Below are 9,460 nucleotides of genomic sequence, written 5' to 3' on the forward strand. Positions count from 1 at the left end.
AGCAGCTTACAAAGGCAACATGCGGACAAGACAAGACCAGCCTACAAATAATGCATACGTGCCCACTCCACGTAAGGCTCACGGGAACCTGCCCTGAGCCCTTGAGGGGCTGGATTACCTGTGCTAGCGAGGAGCACAAAGACCTTATGCAGGGCTAGGAGCGAAGGTCCAGGGGATACATTACCCTAACAGGAGGTACACACCACTAAGGATAGATTACCGCTGGCTGTGCTCTATACGTTGGTGGTGGTGGTGGGGGGTTGTACTGTATGGTGTATGTGTATGTGTGCATGTTGTCAGCAGAGTGTGTGTGTATTTGTCTGTATGTGTGTGTGTGTTTGCGTGCATGTGTGCGGGTATGTATGTAGGTGTGTGTGTGTGTGTTTGTGTGGGTGTGTGCATGCATGTATCTGTGTGTGTGTGTGTGTGTGTGTGTGTGTGTGTGTGTGTGTGTGTGTGTGTGTGTGTGTGTGTGTGTGATGTCAGCCTTTGACGCAATCAGGTAAACCTGTTGCACTTGCTCTCACTCTTGTCTGACTCAAAATGGAAGAGGTCTGCAATCCATACTGATTTGCCAGAGTGTCGAGGCTTTAGTCATAGAGTCATCACTCTCTCTCTCCCATGCTTCTTTCTCTCTCTCTCTCTCTCTCTCTACATTCTGTTTTTCTTCCTTTCTTCTATTCTTTTTTTATTTCTTTTTCAATCTTTGTTCTTTTACTTTTGTCTCATTCTACCATTCCAATCTCTTCCCCTCTCCTCTCTTCTTCTTTCTACCTCTTTCTCTCTCTCTCTCCTCCTTTCTCTCTCTCCCTCGATCCCTCTATCTCTCTCCCTCCCTCTCTCCCTTCTCTCTCTGTGAATGAGGCAGAAGGATTCAGTGAGGAGTCAGGAGCTGGCATGATCGCATCATTGGCAGGAGTTCTCTGGACTCCTCTGAGTCACATATATCAAAACACACAACAACTGGAAACGTGCCGACTCACACTGGGCTTATCCCCACACACACACACACACACACACATACACAAATACACGCGCATATGCACACAAACACACATGCACGCACACGCACGCACGCACGCACGCACACACACACACACACACACACACACACACAGTCAATGAATGGGAGTTACTGCCATACATACAGGCTAAATGTGACTGATAATTAAGGATCTTTAGTGGGGGCAATTGTTCTACAGCCCAGCATCAGACTGACTGACCGATACTTTTCTGTCTGATCCTGTTTTGTGTGATTACCAGTGGGGTGGGACTAGTGCAGGCACACACTGAGGCCAATAGCAAAGTGCTGTTATCATGGCCAGACGCAAAGGATGATGGGAGCTCAGAGACGCTGCAAAAACTCACTATGACTGAGTAGAATTTTCTGGATTCCATCCGATTTCCCCATGTACTTCCCTCATGCCGAGCAGGGGGCTTCGCTCGTGGGGTGGCACCAAAGGCAGGGGTGGCACCCATCCCATCACTCCCCAGGGAGGGAAGAGAGAGGCCTGGGCACGCGGGCTGGGCTGGTCTGGTCCTGCGGTACGTGTCTTTGAGAAAGCCGAGGTGACGTCATTAGCGACCCGACCTATTGGATAGAGAAACGGCCATCGCTTCTGACGCCGCTCTGACTCTCTCAACATTCAACATTCCGGAACACTCTGGAACTCTGGGAACTGTATTCTGAGAAAAAAAAGTGACACAATGGTAGAGCAACCAAAACATTTTTTTCCAAGGAACAAGATGGTGGCACTGAAGGATACCAGATTCATTCCAATGCTTTAATGAAGACAGAGATTCTCAAAATTACTTATAATAGCATAATACACTGATAAGACTGTAGCAACTGTATAAGATATGTCATGACAGAAATCCCATGTTAGAGGGAAAATTAACAATCAACAGGTGCAGATTCCATTTGAAGTTCAGATGCACATTTAACCTCTTTTTTTTTTTTTTAAACATTTTGCATATTTTTCGTTACACAACCTATAAGAGATAAACACTTTATTTATCTACACTGTTTAATCAATGTGTTTTTGTGTATGAAAGTGAAGTATCCTACTTATGTATCATCATACATCTTACATTTGACTCACTCTCTCTCACACACACACACACATATACATAATACATACACCTTACATACACCTACACACTCTAATAATAATTAGTCATTCATATAAAATTTGAAGATATTCATGGTTGGGTATGTGGGTATGGTAAAGTTGAGATTTGCTATGAGCGGAGTCTGTGTGCAAATTACAGCCCAAAGGAGAAGATCAAATCCGGGGCCTTCCGGTGCTTTCTCTCAGTCTGCCTTTAACAGCATGAATTATTGACTTATTGTATACTTTTTAAATCTGCACTGTACTGTCTGGGGTCTGTGTACACCCTGACAAACCCTTGTTTGCTTACCTTTTCCTTTTTTTGATCCCCTAATGAGATGCTGAGTGATTTATTTATGAATTACCTGCGTGAAGCGACCTCAGCGTGCTGTGTGTGTGTGTGTGTGTGTGTGTGTGTGTGTGTGTGTGTGTGTGTGTGTGTGTGAGAGAGAGAGAGAGAGAGAGAGAAAAAGAGAGGAGCATTTTTTTTTCTTGGCGTCATGTCGCTCAGCAATTGCTGATGCAACTGTTTGTCATCCAGAGTTTGGCCTAACCTCCTGTGATCCACTGGGATGGGCTATATTCATCTTGGCTAGTCCCTGGGAGTTTAACGTGTGTGTGTGTGTGTGTGTGTGTGTGTGTGTGTGTGTGTGTGTGTGTGTGTGTGTGTGTGTGTGTGTGTGTGTGTGTGTGGGTGTGTGTGTGTGTGTGAGTGAGTGAGTGAGAGAGAGAGGTGGATAGCTTGTGTGTGTGTGTGTGTGTGTGTGTGTGTGTGTGTGTGTGTGTGTGTGTGTGTACGTACGTGTACACACGCGCATGCTTATGACAGAGCAGGTGTGTATCTTCTCTGTCCTGCTGTGCCGCGCCTTGCGGGGCCCCCCTCCACCTCATTAGCCAGGTTGAGAGTGATCATCCTCATCCCGCGGTTACTCCTCCACGCATCTGGCCTTGGCCTGCGTCCAGCTCCTATGGCATCGCAAGGGTAATGAGCATTTTCTCACCCCTCCCACCCCCATAACGCACTAGGCTAAATCAGCCTCTTTGGTGCCAGGAACTTTAAGTATGGCACCACAGCCTGCTGCCCTTGCGCCTGTGAGTGTGTAATCGTCTTCAGGAAATGGAGAGCAGTGGGGAACTACTCCCCATGTGAGTTCTCTGCGTGATCTTTAAAAATCGCCAGAGCTGGATTGGACTGCAGAAACCCACTGGGCCAGCTAATGCGAAACAGAGTGACTTAATGTCCTCTCTCTCTCTCTCTATACATCTCTCTCTCTCTTGCTCTTCGCTCTCTCTCTCTCTCTTGTTGCTGACCAGAGTTGGTGACCAGAGATTCCGTTAACATTGTTCAAGTGGACACCTCGGCTGCATTGATCTACATCGTCCACCTGTTGACTCATGTGGGAAACACATTCTCCACCAGGCTCTCCCTCTCTCTGTCTTACACACACACACACACACACACACACACACACACACACACACACAAACACACCCTTTCCTATAGATAAAGAGGGTGGTGCAGAACAACCAACATCTGGTGCATTATATCAGAGTTGCTGTGTGTGTGTGTGTGTGTGTGTGTGTCTGAGGGAGGGGGGATCTGTCAGAGTGCTGACAAAGGGCTAAGATATGGCAGCTTGTGGAGATCTGTTACTGCCTAGACTGTTGATGTGGCGAGGAGGACGCCAGGTGGGAGAGGAGGGAGACGCTTACCTTTGAAGCGCACCTTTTCTACGCTCACAATGATGAAATATCCAATTCATATGGTGATCTACTATCTGTCAGCTAAAGGGGACTAGGGAACTCTAGACAGCTCCATTCAGCAATGACAAAAAGACTGATACTGGCCCTACTTATAGCCACAAGAAAACGCTCATATGCCTTGATCCATACATACAGGTGAGAATATGTTTACTTAACACCACTGTCAGGTATATGTTATTTTCCTTTTATGTATTTGTAATCAATAGTCTGTCACAGATGGATTTAGAATAACCTGCTTGAAACGAGTATTATCTATCATAAGCATACACGTTGTTGCTTTTGACAGGTAAATTCCAATGGTTCAAAAAGCAGCTGTGTAGATTACAGAATTGGACAAAAGCTGCCCTACGTTTAAAAAAAGTGTAAAAACTCTAACTACACGTCGAAAGCAATGTAAATGCATGGCTCCGATTCGATGAAAATGATAACTGACTTTAGAATTGAGTTCTGTTTGTTTGAACCTTATTGTATGTCCTGTGGCCAACCGACTCAACTGTCCGAAGTAATACTCGAACAAAGATTTCTATAAAGCCTCTATACTGAATGAGCAGTAGCCTACAACCGCAAATGGGATGAGTGTGTTGTTGTTTGTAGTTTCTGTGTCTTTATAGTATTTGCTACCATGAAGAATTCACCAGACATGCAGTTGAGAACATAGGTGACCAAAGCTGCAAAGTGATACGGTACTGGTAAACTTGATAGCATGGATTATTCTGCACCGACAGATCTTCCAAGCCCGGTCCGCCAAACCGGAATACCCAAGAAGAGAATTTTTGCAGCAAATGCAAAAATAGCATTCCGTTTGGACATCCTCACCTGGTACGACTGCATCCAGGATGAGTAAAACGCGGTATTTCTTTAGCATTCTATAAGCATTACGCGCGGTGATGTTGAATGGTTGACGAAGAGAGGGAGGGGGTGGGTACGCGGAGACTTTCCGATGTTACTTCAGACTCATGCACTCGGTTGGCGAGCATCAGCCGGTAGTGGAGTCACATGTTGCAACGTCACGCCGGAGTTAGTTAGCCTACTGTAGTTGCGCGCTATGAAGTCGTCATTTCAAGCTCAAGAGGTCTCCGGTCGCGCAACGTCTTGTGTGCTAGCATGCACCCCTTCCGCCTAAACCCATCTGCAAAGGATACGCTCAGTCATGGGAGTCCGTTACCTCAACCATGCAATTTCCACCATCAATAATTTAATCTATTTGCTCCAAAGCTGAAGACACAACGTGAAGCTGCCGGAGAAAAAGGAAGGGAAATACAACGAAATAACCATAACAATTACGCAGCGCGTTCTCCAAAACATCCCAGATGACTCGATCCTGTTGATTGGTCTCTTTTACGACTGGACAGTAAGAGGTAGGCTGTGTTGCCTGTTTTTCTCTGACTTTCGTAGTGTTTTTTTTTTTTTTTTTTCAAATCTTGGGAAAGCAGACGGCGGAGTTCAACTAGAAGTAATCAAGTGGTGGCCCCGGGAAAGGCACCGACTCGGGCGCAGTTTGAAAGAGCGGAGTGAAACCTTATCTTCGCGTTCATTAATAAGAAACGCCGTTATTATGTTGATTGAATTTCTAATGTGTAACAGGAAAGGGGTCAGTGGAGGCAGAGTGTTCGATGCTTCTGTCAATATCCAAATGAGCTCTTAGCGTCAAAGGCATCTTGCATTAGATAATATTACTGAATACTGAATATCACTGAAATTCATATCATGCGAATTTTCTAACAGTAATTTACAGAGGGATGTTGCCTTAACTATCAGTTCGTGTATCCCAAATCACATAGGTATCGGTATTTCTAGCCTGCAACCTTAACCCATCTTTGCGTTAATAAAATATGCGGTGTCAGAACTGTAAAAGCATTAGTGGAATTTCGTGGAGATATGTGATGAATGTCCTAATTCTTTTTGCTCGTACTAGGAACTATAATCAGTCGTTAAAGTTATTGTTTCTCACACACTGGAAGCAAAATGCTTAGGTTAAACAATTTTAGTTTGGTGTGCTCATTAAGACCTCATTGGAAACTTGAGACCTTACGCATAGGTTTACCTACTGGTGTTGAGTCTAGGTCTCCTATAAACGGGACAAGATGACAACGCAAAGATGAATAGGATACAAACTCCCATTCTGAGTGGTGATGTAAACTCGTGATAAACTCAATATGCGTCGTCAGACGTGTATGTGTATGATGAATAAGGAATATGCAATGGATGCGTGGCTAAATATAGACTTGTTCGTATGTTTCCGTTCCGTATCACCCCAACTATCTAGACCGCCGTGACGATCTAGAAAAGTTCCCCTAGACGGAATCTGAGAAGACACCTCGGATTCCAGAGCAGGGCAGAAAGTGAACCAAATCTTGGGTGATGGTTTTGAAGTTAAACAAAAAGACTTGCCTAATGTGTAGTCTAATTTAGAATTGAAGATAAACACATTCAATTGATCATGCACATCACAGTGAACTTATAATAAAATGTACACTCTTTTGCAGTAGATAATCTATTATATGTCTGTCTGTATGTCCGACTCTCACTGGCTATCTGTCTGAACGTATGTCGATGGTTGTCAGTTTGCCTTGCCCCACCAGCAGCTTGTGTTCTTCTATGTGCATGTGTGCGCGCCCGCGCGCGCGCGCGCGCACGCGTGTGTGTGTGGTTGACATACTACAGCTTGTTTGGCCCTTTAGCTGGGCTTGAGTGTCTGCGATTTACACAGTCAAATGCGCCATCTACTGCATGGTCCTGGCAAAGTCCGTCTGCGTGTTTTTCGATTGGCTTGTTCTTCAAAGTGGAGCCGAAGATGTTTCATGGTCCTCTACTCAATGTTTCCGGTTTGATATGAAGGACATAGTTGATCTCACATTATTAACATCTACATTGAGTTTGATATCTCAATTTATTTTATCTTTTTTATAGCGAGCGTGTAATATTCCATTGAACATTGCTAGGGCGCGATGGAAACCCACCGGAGAGGAGGGGAAACGATGCGGAAAACAGCACTCAACAGAGAAAAAAACACATACTGGAAGATGTGTCCCGGTCTTGTGAATGCCTGTCCTTTCTCCTATTACGCGAAGACCGGTGCGCTATGAATAAATAATAACAAACGCGAATGTTTAATTTGCGAAGTTGCCCCCCCCCCCCCCCCTCCACAGGCTTGCATCCCGATTAGACCGAGGGCGCTTTCAGTTATGCTTACTGATGCTTGATGCTTTGGTGTTGCTTTGCCACGGTCTTTTCCCCCGTGCGAACTGTTTGAAATGTACCTCTTGGCAATCGGATGGTCTGTCATTAAACAGCGAGAATTATGACAGTGGAGCCGTTCGCCTGTGTGCCAGAGAGTACTGCGCAGGTGTTTTTGGGATGGGACGGTGAGAATGAGTGACTCAGTCCGAAGGCATGCGAACACAGACTTGCAAGGAATAAATTGGAACTAATAGGGCCAGCGGGACGCATTTTGCTCGAGATTGTCCCATCAGTACACTATGCAAGCAGCTGTACCAGATTGATTGTCGAGATACTGTCTGTCACCATGGAAAGGTCCAAAATACACCTTGCAACACTTAGTGTGACGTCGCAGTCAGGAGGTACTCTTAACTCTCCAAAATTGTTGCCATGCCTTGAAAGGCTTCTTCAATGTAGTCTACCTCACACTGGTCGTGTGGTTGCCCCGGGAGACCTGTGTATGCCATGTGTGTGGAGGTCTGAAGTTGCCAAGTGTGACCATGGAAAAAGTAAATGTTGTAATTGATAAGCTTGTATGTAGTTCAGAATTGCATACATAAATACTACCTGAGCTTGTAAGGAATGGAAAATGGGGTGCACTGTGCCTCAGATATAAGTTTTGCTGCATTTATGTCAAAGGGAGCAGGCGACTTTACACTTGAATTTGGTATATTTATTGTATAGTTGGGAATGGACACTGAGAGATGGTTCGTAACTATTCTCTACTGGTATTCCTGTAGACATAGAGAACTTGAAGATAAACATGGTTCTATCTCAGGACTCTTTTGTCAGGTATGAGTGGAGTTTGTGTTAATAGCTGAGAGACATGAGCAAACAGAGACACACGAGACGAGCCATGCAAAGGTGAGCCAGCCGCCCGCCCTGCCTTACCTGCCTGGCGGAACACAAATGAACAGGTGCACACTGCCGCTTTTCACATATCAAAGACCATAGAGCCATGCCAAACAAGAGATCAATCACATGAGCCAAACTTTGGCAAAGCACTCTGTGTACTTAGATTAATTATCCAACAGCACTAATATTTTAGGGATTATCTTTCCTCCCCTGTACACTGTGTTTTTTTTTCTGTGTTGCTGACAGTGATACAACAGACACCTTAAGGGCAATGTTGCAGTGTGTGTGGTTAGCAGGAAAAGGCAAGAAGGGGTTGCAAACAGAAACTGCTTTATGAAGTGAAATGCACCTTTTTTCAGGCTTAGTTGAGTTATCTGCAGTGCAAATGACAAGCAGGATCTTGTGTGTGTCTTTGATGTACCAGAAGTGTTGAAAACTGGGATTGCTGCACTCTAAGGCTTTGTGTGTGTGTGTGTGTGTGTGTGTGTGTGTGTGTGTGTGTGTGTGTGTGTGTGTGTGTGTGTGTGTGTGTGTGTGTGTGTGTGTGTGTGTATGTGTGTGTGTGTGTGTATGTGTGTGTGTGTGTGTGTGTGTGTGTGTGTGTGTGTGTGTGTGTGTGTGTGTGTGTGTGTGTGTGTGTGTGTGTGTATGTGTGTTAGTAAGTGTGTGCAGTTTGATGTGAGAGAAAAGAAAGAGGGGTCTCAGCACTGAGCCTTGGGGGACATCAGCATGGATAGGATTTGTTCCCAGACAGTTTGACACTTAAAACCGCCTTTCGAATCAGACTGTAAGCTCTTTGCCAGGCATAAACCAAAGGACTATTTGGCAAGGGTGTCTCAAGCTAGATGGAATGTTGTAATCGGTATTGATCATAGCCTTCCCTGAGTTTAAAAAGGACACATTCTTTTCAGATAGATAGATAGATAGATAGATAGATACTTTATTGATCCCCAAGGGGAAATTCAATAATTTTACCCTTTGAGAGTTTCAATAATTGACCCTTGAGAGTTGACGTTGCATTGTCCCAACTTGTGACACGTTAAACATATTTATTTTGCAGAGGTAGAAATCAAGAAACCGGCACGTTCAGGAAAATAATCATCTCTGTGGAGATGTGGTGTATGAAGCAGGCTGGGTTATTCTGATGGAGCCCCAGAGTGACAGTGGGACTTGCGTGGGCTAGATTGCGTTTTAACCGGCGGGTGAGTGAGAGCATGAGCCATATTGATTGTCTTGATGGGAACAGGAAACAGGCTAGAATGAGTTAGAACTAAAAAAAAAAAAAACTGGTTTGTTGCCCCCTGCTGAGAGCAGGAGACTCATTCAGGAGGAGAGATGGTGCGATTGGCGCAAGATGAGTAGACCTGCCCCCAAACACACTCTCTCTCTCTCTCTCTCCTCTTCTCTCCATCCCTCCCTCTCCACCTCCCCCTGCCATTCAGCCCCCCAAGGGAGACGGCCAGAGACGTCATCAGGGTTGTTATGCTGCGAAATGACGCGGCTTTCAGGCC

At 45.2% G+C, this 9,460-nt stretch overlaps 1 protein-coding gene across 1 annotated transcript in view; it reads left to right on the top strand.

Moving 5' to 3' along the window:
• The first annotated feature begins 4,957 nt into the window (after positions 1–4,957).
• Positions 4,958–9,460, top strand: part of bdnf (brain-derived neurotrophic factor) — a 10,965-nt gene continuing 6,462 nt past the window's right edge. Inside the window, exon 1 of the mRNA XM_076292889.1 lies at positions 4,958–5,233. The gene's annotated coding sequence lies outside the window, so the exon portion shown is untranslated. The remainder of the gene's footprint in view (positions 5,234–9,460) is intronic.

The sequence above is a fragment of the Alosa pseudoharengus genome, unplaced genomic scaffold (genome assembly GCF_046254945.1).
Source record: "Alosa pseudoharengus isolate Yale_2024_CS ecotype anadromous, Long Island Sound unplaced genomic scaffold, YU_APseudo_1.1 YU_APseudo_1.1_scf_19, whole genome shotgun sequence".
Taxonomy (NCBI): Eukaryota; Metazoa; Chordata; class Actinopteri; order Clupeiformes; family Clupeidae; genus Alosa; species Alosa pseudoharengus.